Genomic DNA, 20,104 nt, shown 5'->3' on the forward strand with positions numbered 1-20,104 from the left:
GGTAGATTTTAGTAATTTTACAGTGAATTGAATCCCTATGTCATAGTATTAAAAAATTTAATGATGGGTCATGCAAATTACAACATGCTTATTGATAATACTCACACATTTCTGTCTGGACACTCTTCAGTCCATCTGCTGACTCCTAAATGTCTATTTCACTTGAGACAAGATGTCTACATATACTCCAAATTTTAAATGTTTTTATGTGGATATGGAAAAAAGGGTTGATTGAGTGCTACTGTTTACCACAGATTCACAAACTGAGATTGGTTTATTCTATATGTGATAGAGATTCAAATGGTATCTCTTAAATGCAAGGCAAACATGGCTTAGCATGTCACTATCTGGTGCAATGCAGTCCCTGTACATATAATATGCTGCATCTTTACTAAAAATGCTTGAAAAATCTTTACTGAACAAGAGAACAATACACTATATTATAGTAATATAAATATGTTGCTTCTAGAAGTTTGCTTCTTTGTTTTTTCTTTAAACATTTAATAGTATATAATTGTTACCTGCAATTATATTTTGATGCCTTTTGTTCAAAGGGTAAGTACTGTGCTGCTTTAACTGGTTCTTAGCAGACAATTTTACACAGCACATTCTGCTTGTAGCTGTATTCGTATCTTTTTCTCTTAAAATTGTACTTAAATATTGTAGGCTAATTAAGTTAGAATGTATTATTATTTTAAAAGTACCATATTTTTTCTATGCAGATTAATACAATAACCTCTATATTATATAAGCAGAAAGATATGCAGAAAGGTTTACATTACATATAAACATACATACTGCTATTTGTAAATGAAACTTTCTCTTTTGTGATTAAATTAAAAACTAGTATAATTTCAGGTTTATAATGCAAATATTGTTTAAACTGAAAGCATTCGGTATTTTGCTTACAATATTTTTTTAGGGATAATTTAAAATGTGTAGCTTTAAAGAAAAAAGTTTTACGGAATTATAGCGGGTGAGCAGCTGTTTCCACATTGTTAGGGCACAGAAGTTAGAGTTCCGATTGCCACATTAATCAGAAAGAATTGAGACTACAAAATCCATTTCATTTAATCTCATTATTGAATAAACAGCTCTGTAGTGATGCCTATTTGTACTTGTTTCTCTAATAAAAATGCAACTGTAGCTCTCAACACAAATTAGTTTTAATTATTTAAATTATATGAATTTGTCAAACATAAATAATCTAACACCTGTTTTGCCTTTTCATTTTATGAAAAAAACATTTCGTGAAAACTAATAGAGGATGATAGTGGGGAATAACAAAGGTAGGTCTATGTATTTTTTACAATTCTATTAATTCAAAAAAATGCAAGTGTGAGTTGATTACTATCTAGCAGGATGAAGAAGCAGTCCGTTTCATTGCTATGCAAGGACACAACAGAAAACAGCAAAACAGAAGGATACATACAGTCACATACACTGGGTCAATGCAACTCACTTGTCCTATGCTCATCTCTGAGAACTGCTGACAGTGATTTACAGTATAGCAATTCATCTCCTGAATACAGTGATAACATTACAAAGCGTAGGTGTAGCTTTTGAGACGCTTAATCAAGGCCCCAAAAACTGCCATGACAGTCACCAATATATGTGAAACAAACCTTCTCAGGCAAAGGAAAAGACAAATCTGAGTTTCCCTGCTTTGTATTTGTTTTAGTAACTTCATTTCAGGAGATCTGCCTGACGATACATGAAGAGTACCCTATGTGTCAGAAGGGTATAATGTGGTATAAAAACCGATTGGTAGCTAACTCTGAAAATGGAGATCTGTTTGTTTTCTCCACAGAATAGTATAATCATATTTGTTGTTTCTGTTTCATGCTACATTTTGTTTTAAAAGACTTGCTATTTAAAATTCTGGATATCTTAACACACTGCCCTGAATTCATTTATCATTTGGTTGAGGAGAGAAATTGAACATGTAATCCAGTTGTGGTTGGTGATGGTGGCCTCATATGGCACTTCAAGCAGTGATAATTTGTATGACTTTCTGTATATTAAACCATACTTTAATATTGATTCTGTTTGTGGTGTATTAACTGTTATCTTTTCTTGGTAAAGGAAATGTGCTAAGCAGATAGTTACTGTTCTAAATCAACAAGGCAATTTTAGAGTCACACGAAGCTATTGAAACCCACCACTCAGTAGTTTGTCTGCCAGATTAATCATCTTTATTGTTCCTTCTGGAGGTGACTCTCTTCCTTCGTGCAAAATATTTCCAGCAGGCAGGCTTATCGTGAGAACTTATGACACTCCAAGGATATGATTATGTGACCATCACAGTTAATATTGTGCCCTGCATATCAATAACATAGCCCAGGGTTTCAGAGCTGTCTTTTTTTAAAAAAATGCAAATTACAGAAAATGTTTTCTAAATCATTTTATTATGTTTCAGAGTGCATTTTCTCTCAAAATGCTCCTATGATCATTTTGTGTTAGCTGTACACCCTTCTTAGTGCAGTTGATTTAAAACACACTCAGATTTTTGCATATCGGCCTCTTTTTTTAGACCCTTTGTTTGCAAAATTTAATTATTGTTAAATAATCAGTAAATATACTACAGGAAAGGTACTGTGGGACTACTGAATTTGTTTTGATGTCATTGAAATGCAACTAAAAGTCAGTAGTTAGAATAAAGTCATGTTTCTAGTGTTGCAAAGTAGTACAGTATGTGACTACTCAAAAATCTGGATTTGATTTAGTTCTTGTTATTTTTATAATTTTAATAAATTTACAACTTGGAACTATATAAATATAAACTGTAATGTCATTTAAAAGAAAAAAAGCATATGCAAGAAAGCAGGATTTTTTCAAAACTCCCACTATAAATTGGAGAACACCTTCCTGTTGTAGTACTTTTGAAGAAAGGGCTAGTAACTGTCTTTAAGCCTCCAGAATTGTTTCATTGTTGATCTAACCACAGGTTTAGGAAGAAAAAATCTTTTTAGAGAAAAATTTATTTTGCATTTATGTATTAGACTGAAACTTTGGTCTTCATTTTTAATGGGCTGCTCTAAAAACATAGAACTATTTTACAACCTAGTTAGCTAGTTTATAATCCAGATACATAAATTAATATAAGTAAAATGATAGTATTATCTTTGCTGATGTTGCATTCAATGCTGCATTCAATGCTGCAATGTATCTCAAGAAGCCTTCATGTTACCAAAGTTACTATGATGACAATTAAGCAAGTATATCAGGATAATCGAGTTTAATTTTAGTATCTTTGAAACAATATCAAGTTGTATCTCAGTTTTTGAATATATTTCCCTAAATAAGTGGAGTTCTTTGTTACTTAATCTGAGCTGTTAGAAAAATTAAGACTAATGTTTTTAATCTAATGTATTGATACAAAGTAAACATCACTCTAAAATTAATTGCTTGCTTTCTTTTCTGAAAGCTCACTTGGCAATGTGATTCCAGACTTTTTTGAAGCTCAGTGAAATTTTGTAATAGTCTTACCTGGCATCAGCTATTCCTGGCACAATGTGTTATTCCTCTTTCAGCACTGAGAGGATGTAACACACATCATTGAAACATTTTAATTTCTACTGTGCATGCTAATTTTAAATTCAGATTGGAACTTTGAGTATTATTTAGCTTGAAAACAGAAAATGTAAGCAAAAAAGGCCATATTTGAGAACATCTTTTTACCTGACAGTTGATGGAAACATCGGCAATGTTGTTTGCTAGCCTCCGTTTCTGTTTATGTGAATGTTTTAATTGTACACATATCTGTAAGCCAGTATAGATAGAAGTACTAAATAATTTGCATCCAATTTGTATAAACTGATCTAATTTGCAATTTTCCTTCATTTGAGCTAAAATAGTCAGTGTCCTGATATATTCTTTTCAAACTTTAATATAATTGCACAGGCACATCTAAACAGGAGCAGTTGCAGACTGTAAGATGTGGAGGATAAGAATGAAGAAGCAGTAACATTGATTTTATAAAAGCCACAAGACTGCAAAAGTATGTCATACAGATAGGTTTACAAAAAGGAGACACCATGTTACCTTTGATTATAATGCTTCAAAGAACAAGTGTATTTTCACTGAATTCTTATTCATAACGTGTCAATAAACTCAAACCTCAGAGAAATTTATTCTGTTTAAAAAACCCATTTTTGAGGTGTCTTGTTATAATTAATTTCCCCTCTGCAATTCAATTCTTTTTTTTTTTTTTCCCAATCAATGGACATCGCTTGCTGTACAGTGAAAAGAAGGGGACATTTTGAAAAGAAGGATGTTCCTAATCAGACTGCATTACTTACTGGGAGCCAATTTGATTGCATATGACTAATGCATTAATTTTTATCATTATTGTAGGTCATCAAGACAAGCAATGGAGTGTCATCACTGAGAATAATTTTAAGTCAGAAATTGGATTATTTTTTGCTCCCAGCATCAGTGGGACTAGTAGGGTTCATGGCATCCGTGGGTTCAGGTGTCTGCTCTTTTGCTATAAGCGTTTGACTACATTATGTTCAAGCAGAACTCCTGATGAAAGACACTAATTCCAATTTCAACTGAACATGCATATTTCTATATATAAATATAAAAAATTAAATCTTTAATTCATATGTTTAAACAAAGGACAAATAGGTAGAAAAAAGGACTTGGCAGTGAATCAGTAGTCCAAATTTTCCCTATTTACTTATAGGCAGGTATATCACTTCTATCTGCAGATTTGCATGTCAGTCAATAATATCATTCACAGGCTAACCATAAAGTTCACACAAGCATGTTGTGGTTTGGTGGAAAATCTCAGTTTTGGAGAAGCTAAACTACTCTGTGGTGGTGACCAAAATTAATGAAGAAGCCCAGTGACAGTTGAAGTAATTGATTCCAGCCTAGGTGTTTAACTTTAAAAATATAAAAAGCTAGCAGAAATATTTATGGTGGTCTTATTTTCCCAGACTGAAGACTTTTTCTTAGAGGAAAAAAAAGTATTACAGAAAAATTGTCCAAGGGAGCTAAGGGTCTTTAATGTACCCAGCTTTGACTTAATTTGGCTTCCAGTGAAATCAATGGAATTTTTTGCTCTAGTGAAAGCACTGGCAAGAAAACAATGACTTCTAGAAACAGTGAGGTTTTATTTTCTTAAATTGAACTGGTGTGGTTGAAGTTGCAGTCTACTTTCATCAATACTTACAATGGGGGGTACTAATTTAGAATACATACTTTGGAATTATTCACTGTGTCAACCAATCCTGTTCAAAGTTCAACCTTAATAGATGGGCATTCCTCACTAGGGTTAACCTTAGATAGAGATAGCAAGGGTAAGACTTCAAAAGACTTTACTTTGTTTATATAAGAGGGCATGCTCCAGAAAAGAAACATTTTCCAGAATCAAAAACTACTGAAATAAATTAATTATATGATTACTAGCCTTTTTGTTAAAAGCAATTACAAACCAGTTGCCATTTCAGTTTAGATGTGTATATCCTAAATACTGTGCATATAAAAATCACTGAGCAAAACCTGATTATTTTTCTCCTATAAAACTCCACTTCCAACTCTTCCAAAGCTATCTATTAAGTCATCAACAGCAATAAAGGACATCTGCAGTCATGTTTGTAATATGTGTTCTCCTATTAAGCAGTTTTCCTGTACTGCCTTTCATATTTTATTCCTTCAAAATAAAGAAAAATTAGTATTGGTGTGCCCTAAGAATGCTTCTATAAATATTGTTAAAGCATTGAATGCATATAGCATATGTAGTCCTAATACTGCCTTATTCTGGAATGACATCATCCCAATTTTTCTTGCCTTTAATGTGAGATAAACTGATTGATCTAATTTGTGTTTTCGACTTTCAACATCTGTAACAGAAAAGAAAGAAGTTATTTAATATGATGAAGGTGAGTTTGCAAGGTTGCATGATTTTTAAGAATGTTTTGTAGGAAATGAAATGACCAGTCGGCTAATATTTCCCTTAGTATTTTAAGAAATACAGTTGTGTGTGTCTTCAAACTGCCTATCCATTTCTGCCCATTCTCAAAATATATTTGCTTAATATCAAAGTGGATATAAAAGGAAACAGAAAGCAAAGAAAAAGTCAAATAGGTTTTGAGGGTTTTTTTGCTAAATTTTGATAGACAGGGTTATCTATCTTGTCTGATAGACAGAAGAAGCACACTTAGCCCAGTAAAATACCACACAGGTTTGTGAGCTGTAGAGCAGGCAAAAAAACAGGTAGCAGTTGTTTCCACTGTGTGTGTATTTGTATATATATGTTTATGGTTTTAACAGAGAACACTTCCATGGACTTCACATCATTATATCAAAGCCAAATGTTCACCCAAAAAAATATTTTTAACTTAATGAATTATAATTTAGACACAGCTTTGTTTTATCAGAATTTTTCTGTCCAGTTCACTTGAAATAATTATGCACTTTCTACAGAAGTATTCAGAAAACTGGAACTGACTTAGGGTAAGTTAACATCTCCCATATCCTACCTCAGAGAAGCAGCAAAGAGATCATTTTGGCTACACATAATCTGGTCTTTGTATAGTAATTATAAATAATCTTAATTTCAGTGTTTCTGAACAATTGCAAAGTGCACTACTACCTGAAAAGTCTTATTTTTAAAAAGTTGCAACATGTTGTAATCACTGATTTTTACAAATGATCCTGACTACTGAATCACTGCAGTGTATTGCAGTGTCATAGCCTTTGTGCTATCTAGGGTAGGGACAGGCAGACTACGTCAAGCAAGTTAACTTAAACCCATTGTGTCTGAGGATTAATTCTATCTGCAGGAAAAAAATACTCATGTAGCTGGCACTGATTTCGATGGAACTAGAAATTAACTTCTAGGAGAGGAGTCCAGCAATTTATTCCTCCTTGGAGTCTTCCTCATTCATCATTTTCTCCATGTAGATACAGCACCAGACAAGTTTCATCAGAACAAAGTCCAGGCCTGAGGCTATGATTTCACAGTGTAGCGCATACCTATTTTGAAGTATATTTTACAAGATTTGAAACTAATGCCCACTTGGACATATGTGTCTAAGCAACATGGCTGTTTTTCAGATTCACAGATTTTATGCCTGAAAAGCAGCTATCTACCTGCCTACATGCAACACATGCCTCTCCCTGTCCTCTCTCAGTCTTCCAAGGAGTACAAAATGTATTCCACCTAGGGTTCCACCTGCAAGGCCATCTCCAGTTACCAGATTCTTATGGCTAAAGGGCTTTATCTACTGCCATTATTATTTTTTTTTTTTTTTAGTATGATGAAATGCATAACTGGAAATCCTTTCATATTGAGAGATCATGTTTTTGCAGGCATGGTTTGTTTTGAACCTGGCTGTCTTTGAACTTCAAAGGAAGGTACTGCCAGTAGGTTCTGCATAAAATCTTGTTTGACCTATGCATATATATTTTAGAAACGTGAATTCTTTAGGTTAAGGACAACTCCATAGACAGCAATAATGTGTGAGCCAAGTACCCAGGCTTGATCTTTTCCATTATTCCACATATGTCCATAATTAGTAGGTCATCTTTTTCCCCTTAAAATGTTCTGGGAGAAATCTCAGCTTTGCTAAAAGTCAGTGATAAGATTTCTGTGAAGCCAAGACTTTAACTGTGAGCACATGACCTTCTACTGGATTTTTTTTTATTATTATTATTCCAGACATCTAAATAGAAATTGGAAAATCCTGACATGACACTATTTGTTTCATGCAACCCATATTCTGTAAGTTTATATATCGGATATGATGGTAAGAGCTAATATTGCATATTATCATCTACTGGTTTTTTCTACTCCTTCCTTTTGTGTGCCCCCATGCTATGCATGACAGACTTACAGGGAAGTCTACACAGGCTGTCGCATCCCCTTTCCTTGCCCTACCTGTGCAGTACACATGCTTTGTTACAAATAATTGCAGCCACACTGCTGTCCAACCACTCCCATTCCAAATTCCACGTCTTTATTTCCTCTTCCCTGGCCAGGTTTAAAATGCGTGTAATGATTTTAAGAAGGTAAAACCCCACAAAAACACAGTGTTTGAATACCAGCAGTTTAGGTTCTACTGTTTTCTCTTGACCTGGTGCAACGGAGAGCACATGCACGAAAAGCTTTCTCCCACGTTCAAAAGAGATTAGTCTGCACTCTGGCATTCATTGTTGCAAAACTTGAACTGTATAGGCCACGATGCTTGCTATATCACAGCCTACACAAACCTATTCATAATATCAAATATTAGGCATGAAATCAAAGTAGTTTTGGAAAGGTTATGAAAGATGAGGAAATTTGGAAGTGCAAGTGCTGTATGAAAGGAGGTGTGTATTCTAGAAGGTGTAAGTCAACCATTATTATGTTGCTAATACAACGTTATAGAATGCTATCATAGTTACGTAGCAGCTCTTCACTACAGAGGAGTGTTTGCAGCAATGAAGCTATCGGTAGCTACCCTCTCTGAAAATGGTGTGGCTTAGGAGGAAACAAAATTTCTGCAGGTAAGTTCTGAAGAAAATGAAGAATCTCCATGTATAAGTCCCTGCTTGAAGAATATGAAACTATTCTCACTGTTCAAGCCAATGATTTGTTTTATCATGTAATATTATTACATAGACTCTAATGAAATTAATATTAATGGATTGAAAGACTTACCTTGATAAGTTATTCAGTGTAAAAAAGCCATTTCTTTGTTTACACCAGTATTGCAAGTCTCAACAAACACTGTTCTCCTTACATAAGTCAGTTTTACTGAGGTTAAAAAGTGTGCCTCTGTGTAGGCATCAGCATAATTTGGCCCTATGTAGGGAAAACATTATAAAATTGGAACTGTTATCACTATGAGTATTGGTTTTGCAGTAGTGCCCATATTGTGTAATGTGCTCTGCACATAGAGAAGGCATCGTAGTCTGGAACTTGTCTCCATGAGGTGAGTGGAGTTTGCTATTCAGTGAGACCCTTTAGAGATCAAAGCAAAGGACAAAGGCATGTGTAAAAGACATATGAAAGAAAATATCACTTGAGTGCCACACTATTCCTTCTAGGCCATATTCCATAATCAATTTGAATAAGTTAATTGACGTAGATACAGTTCAGCCTGACAGAGATTATAATCTTAATTAGGAAACACACTCACACTACAGGGAAATAGGCTGCAACTGGAGGTGCGCTTGGAAGAAAGATCTGATGTTTTTGGTTGTGGAAATTGTTTCTAGCTCCTGCTTATAAGGCTCATTTATCAAAACCCCAAATGTTCTGACATTTCACATTATACAAGTAGCCTTTATAAAGGCAATACTCTGATGCTTTGTACAGGTAATACTTATTTCTGCCTGTATGCTTTGCCATGCAGAAGACAAGTCTAGAACCCACCCTCATACATGCCCCCCAGGCTTGGGTATGTAAGATGTCTATATCAAGGGTATCTATAAGTGTATCAAGTGTCTATATCAAGTGTACCTAACTTAAAATGAGGTGTATCCCTTATATTTAGCCACCATCAGATAGTTTTGTGTGACAGTCTATCACTGTTGTTTGGAGATATCTCATTAACTAAAGCTACTCACTTTTCCATTTTCACTATGTAGCAGTGGAAATAATTCTTTGATAACATGGTAGTTCTCACCTTTGTCATCAGGACAATTGTATTCTTTCCTACTCTAGAGGACTGGGAAATAGATCCATGCAACCAAAATATTACAAAGTTTTAATGATTATACGCTCAAGAATTTCTGAATAAATGTCACTGGTGTGATACACCACCATCAAAAAGTGTTGTTTAAAAAAGAGATCCCAGTTTTGAGCACCTCCAGTAAGGCTACAGGCTGGAAATTACTTTAATTGGCATTTATGTAATTCTGCATTCTACTTTAGAGGTTTACATGAATCACCACTATGAGCACTTCACGTGCACTTCACCACTTCAGATGGATTCATAGTCATGGTGCTTAAATACCCCTTGTACTCCTTTACTCCAAAGGAAAAAAAAATCTACTCCTGTCATGAATGAATGGTTTTGAGGCTGCTTAAAAATCACTGGCAAAGGTATCAACAAAAAGTGATTTTAATAGAAATTTATAAAAGCGCAACTTAACAGAATTTGATGGCAAGGTTCACTCTATTACTTATTACATGGATTAAGTATACACAGGGAAAATTGTGTCAGAATTGTGTTGGAATGATTTGTGCAGAGATTGATGACCAAAAGGGTCATCCCATTGAGTCACGAGGTTCAGAGTAGACCTCCTTGCTTTCTAAAGTCCTTCTCAGAGAGGAGTCTACATGCGGCTGGATCTACCCCTAGCCTCAGATTTGGTCAACGGTTTATGTCTAAGGATTGTATGTGTTTAGCAGCAATCTGAAGTACATTCACAGTTTTAATGTGGATCATAAGATTTTAGCAGCACTTAATCATTGACTAATTTAACATTTACAAAGTGAGTTAATAGAGTCTACTACAATCATTACAGTGACTTAATTACAGATTATGCTTACTATTGGTTATCTAAATGAATTCACTCACACATAGACACACAGAGGATCCTAAAGCTAGATAATCATACCTGTTAAAAATCCCCCTCGAGTCTCGTGAAATATGCACGTTAAATGTCTTGGCATTTCTCAACGGGCGAAGGATTGAGCCCCGAGGAGTGTCTCAGCTGAGGAGTGTTTCAGCCCAGGTCCCAACGGTCCTCCGAATATCGCAAACTCGAGAGTTTGCGAACTCTGAGAGGCGTCCCACTCGGAGATTCTGGTTGCAGCCTGCTGCGGTCCAGGAGAGCTCAAAGGGTCTCACTTGGGACCGCTGTTTATAGGTTTGCAAGATGATTGGCTTTAGTCATCAGTAAATTTCCATCCTGGAAAACTTCCATCTGGGGTGATCCAGGATAGTAATTATGGTATTGTTCCATGGTAACCACAGTATCGTTCTACTTGAGCTACATTCCAGGTAGGGAATGCTTCCGGGCTGTCAGGGATGACGAATTATTCCCCGCCCTTGTTCCCTACCTTGATCAGGTAGCTGGTGTTCCTAGTACAATCAGTGCCGCTCCCCACCTTAGCCATGCAAGAGTTCCTGGTACCGTCAAGGAACACTCAACCGCGCAACTCGTTACACAATGGCTAAGGCCTAACAGGAGTTCCTGAGATCATAGAGCAGCCCAGGGGAAGGGTGGAAATGTACCACCACAGCTCCCAAGATGGTCCTACCCAGAACTGCTAGGGAGGGCGTTAGAACATTTCCATTGATTACCTAGCTACCAGAAAGTCATATACCAGGTGGGAAAAGTCATCATATCAGACGCAGAGAAATCAAGGAACAAGTACAAAAGCAGACTAAAAAAACTATAGTTTGCTGTACTCCTAGCAGTAAGCTCTGAGAGGATGATAACACACATAATGGCATTGATGCAGTCTAAGTAATGAATAAAACGCAGCTGTTTATAGTTCTAGCAGAATTATACGAAATCAATTGCAAAAAAAACACAACACAAAAATGAAGCAAAATCACATTAATTTTGCTTCCAACCAGCATTTCTAAAATGCATTAAGAACTTTTGAACTATAACACAATCATAAAATTTTAAGTGCTTGATGGAACAATAATTTCTTGGAAGAGAGGTATGAAGCATATTGGAGTGCAGTAGTGTGAAAAAATAACTTATTTTAGAAAAATTGAGTCAGTATTCACTTACATTTTACATTTGGTAACATTACATGTAATGTGGCATAGTTGCCAAGATAAAGATCTTCTTCCCTGGACCTTTTAGGCTGCTGAATTTTTATCAGTCATATAGATGGGATTCTATTCAGTAACTGCCTTTGAAGATTTTGCTTTAGTAGGCTAACAGGAAGCTTGCATTTCAGAACATAGAATGAAGATTTCTGTTTCTTTTCTTTGTTTGTTCCTGGACCTTACCAAACATATGTAGGTTTGAACACTGCAGTTAAATTAGTAGTTGCCTTCTCTGCCTTTCACTACCTACATTACTTTAGGTTATGTCACTTTAAGTTAAAATAAATTATAAACCTTCAAATTCATGAGGACTTTGAGGGATATAAAGATATGAAGTATGTTAAAAGGCCAAATAAACTGTTTTACTCTTTTCTCTTTTTCTTTTTTCTTTCTGAATCCTGAAGATAGAAAATGACCCAATCTTTGAGGTCTTTTGGATTTGGAACCACCTCTTTTAATGACAGAACAAATTAAGTGTTTTCTCAGGCTGTATACAGAATCTGATATATGCAGGACATACCGAAGTTAAATCAAACTTAGCCATAGGGCATCAAGGGTCAAATAAGTTGTGGAGCCCACCTATAGCTTTCTCCCACAGCTAGCATGATAACAGAGGCAAGTTTTGGAATAAGCTGTCACAAAAAAGCTTAGACAAGCTGAAGAGAGGGTCATTGCATGTGCAATGAATTTAAGAATCCTAAAAAAAAAAACAAACTACTTAAGCAAAAATCAAACAAACAAACAAACAAACAAACAATCCCTAGAGTTTTCCAGCCCTAGAAATGCAGTTGTCTTTGGGTGCTGCCCTGTTTCATTTTAAACTACATCAGCCCACAGCTGCTGTTAAGGCTTCCCGGTTTGAACACCTTAGAAAGTCCTGCTACAGCCACCTTTACAGTTTGAAGAGGAGATGGTTTTCCTGTTCTAAATACTGGCTACCAACCAATACACTCATCCAGAAACAGGAGGGTTGGATTCACTGTTTTTCCCCTCATCCTTGAGGAGGTTGAATGTATATCATACTACAAGAATCATCGACTATCACCCAGGGATTGCATTGAAGATGTGCCACACCAGTAATGGAGGCAATGCTGTCATTCAAGAAATATCATTCCTTGAGGAGACCAGAATCAAGACTCTGCTACCCTCCATCTTCCAAACTACTAGACAACAGAATTCTTTCATCTCCCTCTTCCTCTCCATGGTCATGAATTTTGCATTTTTCATTTGTACTTTGAAAAAAGGTTTTCCCACCCAGAGGAAGCCTGCTGGTGATTAAGATATTCTAGAAAATATGGGCTTAAACTCTTAGTTTTACTAACTTCATGGACAAGTGCATTATATAATATTTTATATAAATGATGACTATCAACATTACTACCCCACCACATTCTCTAATTAAGTCTTTTAATGGGTGAGCTTGCTAACCCTGAGGGTCTATGGTCAGGAGTATATTTCAAGGCAACAGCAGTGCATTGCTGTAAACCTGGTAGTCTTCCTAGGTTCTCTGCCTTGTTCCCTAATGCAGACTTGCTGATAGCTAATTTTTTTCAAGGGAATTTTGCACATCTCTAGGTTAAGACCCCTTATGGATTCCTCTGGGAGGCCTTCCCTAAGTCTTCTAGTCAGTCATTTTTCATGACACCTGATCTAAATTTTCCTTGTCAATTTCATTTCACTCCTCCAAATTTTATAGTTGTTCTCTCATTGACTACTTGAAAATAGGAAAGAAAATGAACAGATGCTCTCAGACTGCAGTTACTAAACAATTAGAAGTGAATGCAGGTTCAATGATGGGAAAAAAAAGAAGAAATTATGTGTTTCCTTATTCATATGCATGAATAATTCCCATTGCTGGTTAATGAGAACTTCAAGAAGCCACACAACAAACAGAGCAAACTTCCATTAAGTCATGTATGTGAACAGATTACAACTCAGTCTCAGGCGAATAGCAGAAAGTTTTGTCCCTCAGAGGCACATGCATGCATTTCTGAAAATAAGAATACAAACTTAAGCCAAAAACTATAAAGCCTGTCCTCTCAGAATATTTTCCATTATGCACATGCAATTCCCTAAGATTTGCTTATATGATTAAAAGGGTCTAAATATCTCCATAACCACATGTAGCCTGATGCCTCTCCCATGTGTAAAGGAATAGCTAGGATAGACAGAAGTCACTAGTTTCAGAGTTAACATAAAGAAAACACCTTTGCTGGCTCATATTTACCCCCAATATTGCATTGGCTTAATCAAATTATGTGTTTTACAAGCCAATTCAGTTAAACTAGTCAAAATTTATCTGGAAGAGGGCATGCCAAATTTTTGCTGATTCTTTCCTGATTCTGAGCAGGATTTAAGACCATCCACATAAGAGACAACAGCTAAATATATTTTATACTAATTTGACTTTAACCAATGTAAAAATCATGTTTCTGCTTTTTCCATCCAAGGTGTACAAGCCATCTCAAGGGATGGAAGATTTCAGACTTACTATAAGTGAGTGTAAGGTTCAGTGATAATCTGACTTAGGAACGAGAAACATTGGTTGGTTTTGTGAGTTAGTATTCACAGTCTTAGCGTCTAGTTTGAAAGGTACCTAGGCAATTACAGGTTGAAGTATGCTCTTCATTTTTGGAAACACCCACTAAAATCATTATGCTTCATACCTTTGAGATCACAGTAGCCATGCATCTACATCTTCAGATGCCTAAATACTCTTTACAAATCCAGCCTTTAGGTTGCTGTTTTATGACTCTGGTTTTGATGACAAAGCTAAATGAGAGTCCCTCTTCCCCAGGTGCCTATTCCTTCCTCTTCTCATCCTAAGTTTACAGCCTCTCCCATCTTATAGTACAGCTGTTTAGAGGCATCATTTCCAAAATGACTGGGAATTTAAAAAAAAAAAAATAAAACAAAATAGCCAAACACAGTAGGTAATAAGGGCAGTATTTTTACAGGGATTATTTCAGTGCACAGTGTACCCTCAGACAGCTTTATCATCACAAGTGAGGTAAGAAGCTACACCACACATGGCAGGAGTTTTTCTTGGGGCCAGATGCTTATGTCTATAAAAGAGGTAAAAATGCCTTCATGACATCCAATAGAAGTTCCATAACCATTTTTTAATTACCAAGACTCTGATAATGTGATTTCTTTCTTTGTTTTGACAAAAAAAAATTATATGAGAACTTTTTATATAAACTTTATATAAAAGTTCTATATTTATATAGAACTTTTCTGTCCATGGTATTTTTTAAATGTTTCTTTATTTGTACATTTTATTCACTGCCTGTTTTTTATTCAAAAGAGGCCTGATCCAAACCAATAGATGTGAAGGAAATTACTCTGATGAGCTTTGGAATATCACCTTAGAAATTAAGTAGCACAATATTCTTGAGCTATGATTAGTCAGTCTTCCTTTCTAGTGACCTCTTTCAAAGAATTTTACAGGTGATTTTTTTTACAGCCCTTTTCTAAGATTATCAGCCTATGACATGATCTCCTTTAAATACAGCATGGTACCTAGCCCTCAGAGGCATTCGCTCATTGCATGTCTCTGAGGGGTCAGACACTTAATGATATTCTTATCAACGTCAGTGAAAATAAATGCAGAATATACCTCATCAAGTACTGAATCACAGAGTCACAGAATTGTTGAGGCTGGAAGGGATCTCTTGAGAACACCTAGTGCAACCCCACTGCTCAGGCAACTAAAGGGTTGCCTTTGGGTCAACTAAAGCAGGTTGCCTTTGTTGAACTTTATGAGATTCCTGTCTGTTCAATTCTCCAGCCTGTCGATGTCCCTCTAAGTGGTAGCACACCCATCTAGTGTATTATAGCCATTCCTCCCAGTTTTGTATCAAACCTGTTCAGGATGAGCCCTTCCCCATCACCCAGGTCATTAATGAAGATGTTAAATAGTATTGGTGCCAGTATTTGACCCCTGGGGTATGCTGCTAGTGACTGGCCTCCAACTGGACTTCATACCACTGATCACAACCTTTTGGGTCTCAGCTGTTCAGTTTTCAGTCCATCACGTTGTCCATTTATCTAATCCATACTTCATTATCTTGTCTCTGAAGTTAATATGGGAGACAGTATCAAAAGCCTTACCAAAGTCAAGGTAAACAACATCCACTACTCTCCCCTCATGTATCAAGCTAATCACGTCATAGTAGAAGGTTATCGGGTTGAACAAATGTGATTTCCCCTTCATAAAGCCATGCTGACTACCCCAATCACTTTCCTTTCCTTCATGTGTCTGGAAATGGCTTCCAGGATTAATTACTCCATCACCTTCCCAGGGACTGAGGTGAAGCTGACCTGCCTGTAGTTCTCCAGATCCTTCTGCTTGAAGATTGGAGTGACATTTGCTCCCCTCCAGTCTTTTAGGAACATTTCCCAGTCCTCATGACCTTTCAAAGATAATTGAAAGTGGCCCTGCAATGACATCAGCTGGCTTCCTTATCACTTGTGGGTGCATCACATCAGGCCCCATGGACTTGTGTATCTCCAGTTTGTTTAAGTGTTCCCAACCTGATCTTCCTCCACTGAGGGAAAGCCTGCCTTGCTCCAGAGATTCCCTCTGGTCTCAAGGACTTGGGATTCCCAAAGACCAATCTTACCTGTGAGACTGAGTAGACATCGAGTAGCTAAGCCTTTTCCATGTCCTTTGTCACAGACCCCCTACCCCATTCATCAGTGGACACACATTTTTTCCTAGTTTTTCTTTTGCTGTTTATTCACTTGCAGAATCCTTTCTTGCTGCCCTTCACATTCCTTGCCTGATCCAAGTCCAGGTGGGCTTTGGCTTTCCTAACCCCATCCCTGCACAATTGGACAGTATCTCTATATTCTTCCTGGGTCACCTGACTCATCTTCCACCTCTTCTAAACATCCTTTTTATCTTTGAGTTCAGTCACGAGCTCCTTGCTCATCCATGCAAGCTTCCTGCCACTTTTGATTGTTTTCCTGCTTGTTGGGCTTATTGAGCTTGGAGCAGGTGATCCTTGAACATCAATCAGCTCTCATGAACCACTCTTCGCTCCAGGATCGTGTCCTATGGGATTCTTTTAAGAACCTCTTCCACAGGATCACAGAATGGTTGAAGCGAGAAGGAAATTCTGAAGGTCACCTTGTCCCAAGCCCCTGATCAAGCAGGGCCACCTAGAGCCAATTGCCCAGGACCATGTCCAGATGGCTTTTGAATATCTCCAAGGATGGAGGCTCCACAAACTCACTAGGCAACCTGTACCCGTGCTTGGTCACCCTCACAATAAAAAAGTGTTTCCTGATGTTCAGACAAAACCTTTTGTGTTGCCCATTGCCTCTTGTCCTGTTACTGGGCACCACTGAAAAGAGCCTGGCTCTGTCTTCTTTACACCCTCCTATAAATACCCTTCAGGTATTTATAGACGTTGATGAGATCCCCCTTCCAAGCCTCCCCTTCACCAGTGCTCTCAGCCTGTCTTCATATGAAAGGTGCTCCAGTCACTTAATCACCTTTGTAACTCTTCACTGGACTCTCTCCAGTAGCTCCATTTCTCTCTGGTACTGAGGAGCACAGAAATGGACACAGCACTCCAGGTGTGGCCTCACCAATGCTGAGTAGAGGGGAAGGATCACCTCTCTTGGCTTGCTGGCAACACTCCTCCTAATGCAGCCCAGGATACCTTTGGCCCTCTTTGTCATGAGGACACATTGCTGGCTCATGCTCAACTTGTTTTCCACCAGGACCCCTGAGGTCTTTTTCTACAAAGCTGCTTTCCAGCTGGTTGACCCCAACAGGCACTGTTGCATGAGGTTATTCCTCCCTATGTGCAGAACTTTACATTTGCCTCTGTTGAACAAAGGAAACAGGCCAAAGTCTGTTCTCCTGAAGCCCAGGATGGTGATCCTGCTTTTTGCCCTGCTCTAGCCTCTTAGGATCCTGAACTCCACCATCCCACAGTTACTGCAGCCCAAGGCTGCCTCTGACATCTACGTCCCTGACCAGTTCTTCATTGTTTGTAAGCATCAGGTCCAGCAGAGCACCTCTCCTTGTTGACTCCTAGATCACCTGTGTCGGGAAGCTGTTGTCAATGCACTCCAGAAACCTCCTAGTTTGCTTTTGCCTTGCTATGTTGTCTTTCCAGCAGATGTCAGGGTGTTAATAGTCCCTCATGAGAACCAGGGTCTGGGAATGTGAGGCTTCTTCCCATTGTCTGAAGAAGGCCTCAACTACTCCTTCCCGATTAGGAATGACCCATGTTGATCTGCCCACCTGTTGCAGCATACATGCACAGCCTTTATCATAACAGGGCAGCCCTCCCATCTCTCTCCATTGCACCTCTCTCCCTTATCTCTCTCCATTGCCTCTCTTATATCTTCCTTCCGGCAACGATCACATGTCTGCTCACAATTCCCTTCACCTGTTTCTGTTCTTGAATCAGCTGGTACTCATTAGGCCACCTCTTAATTCTTCTCCACATTTCCCCCTTTTTTGTTTATGATTTTGTAGCATTGCCAAAGTCCTATCCAAAACTCCCGATTCCAGAATTCTTCTCCACACCCACCAATTGCCAACCCATCAGCTTTCAGCTGGCTTATCATCCATCACAAGGCAGAGTCCATGCATTCCAGCTGGTCTCTCACATATAGGGCAACTCCCTCTTCTTGCATTCCCAACCTGTCCTTCTTAAGGGGCCTGTGTTTCTCCACTGCAGCACTCCAGTTGTGTGAGCTATCCCACCATGTCTCCATTATTGCAATGAGGTCATAATCCTGTAGCTGCACAAAGACTTCTAATTCCCCCTGTTTGTTTTCCAGGCTGTATGCATTAGTGTACAGGCATTTCAGAGGCGCACCCAAGTACGCTGATTCCCCAGAAAGGGCATGAGAGCTTTCCTCACAAGGGTGTTGTGCAAGCACTTCCTTATTTACATGCCTATGCTTCTAGTGATCCCATTTCAGCCTTGTTTTGTTGATTGCTATGTCCTTTCTGTTTACACCACCTCAAATCCTTTACCCTATCCACCATGTGGTATCATGGAGGAAAAAATCAGCAAAAATTTGGCTTGCCCACCTCCAGATAAATTTTGACTAGTTTAACTGAATTGTACATGGAACCTGAAAGACATAGATCTGCCCCAATTACACAATTACCCATATTCTCAGATACTAAAAGGAATATACTGTCTTACCACCAACAACAACATGAGCTGCTGTCTTCTCTCTTGACCCACCATCACCAGATGCAGGTCTGAGGGCCAAGACTGAGAAAAGAAATCTGGAAACCAGTCAGGCTCAAGGCTTGATTCCTTAGTTTCTGGCATGCTAATTGAAAATACTTGCTGGAAAATACTAAATAGCTACGAACCAGGTCAGCCAAATGGTCAACAGGTCAACTGGTGTTATTTACTGATGTAAATAACTTCACAGGTTCCAGGAAATAATCATGTTCCATCTGTTTCAATTCTTGGTCCTTTTCAGTTTCGTTTGTATTACTTATCTTTTGCCTATCATGAGAAAACATATTACAATTTAATGACAAAAATGATATATAATTCCAGTAAAATTTGATATAATACGGAGGATTAAAACCATATAAATGTTAAAACCTTTGCCTCTGGAAAAGCAATCTGAAAGGCAGAAGGACCTGCACACCTGTTGCTTGAACAAACTTCATTTTACATTATTTTGTGGGACAACTGTTCACAGTTTAGTCCCTCTCCCCATGCCTATTGGTGTTCTCTTTTAAAGACACAGATGACTGCTTTGCTACTGCCCAAATAAGCAGCACAGTTTGAGCCAGTTGGATTTAGAATACCCAAATTTTTGGGCTGATTTTGCTTCCTTCTCACTTTTATCTCTTAATTTTTAATCACATGTACACATTGGTTAGCTTTCTTGTCAGTCATTTTTTCCTCTCCTTTGTTTTAAAATACACATTGTATATGGATGAACCCCTTTAACACTTCCCCCTTTTAAGAAGGGTATAACCCCTTTCAACCTTGTCTAGCTGTGATTCTTTGAAACCAGCTTTTGAGAGTTTGAGTTGAAATCCATTCTCATGCACCTCTCAATACCAGTCAGTATCACTTCTCTAAGACAGGAAGAGGATAAGAAGCCATTATACAAAACATAAAAGACAGGCACATAGTGGTGTTTGATTCCAACCTCCTGTGAAAATAGGAAAATCAGCAGAAAATTCAGTTTCTAATAAAGTGTTTTGCTTATTTTTATAAATTTGGCAGACTTAAAACGTTACTTTATTGCTCTTAATTGGCAGAAAGATTCAGGGGCTTGAACTGTTAAGAATTGCTGAAGTTATTTGTCTTTGATTGTTCTCAAATAATCCTTTTAGGTTTTGCTCAGGTCTGGGTTTGTGTTGT

Source organism: Calonectris borealis, chromosome 5 (assembly GCF_964195595.1).
Source record: "Calonectris borealis chromosome 5, bCalBor7.hap1.2, whole genome shotgun sequence".
Taxonomy (NCBI): Eukaryota; Metazoa; Chordata; class Aves; order Procellariiformes; family Procellariidae; genus Calonectris; species Calonectris borealis.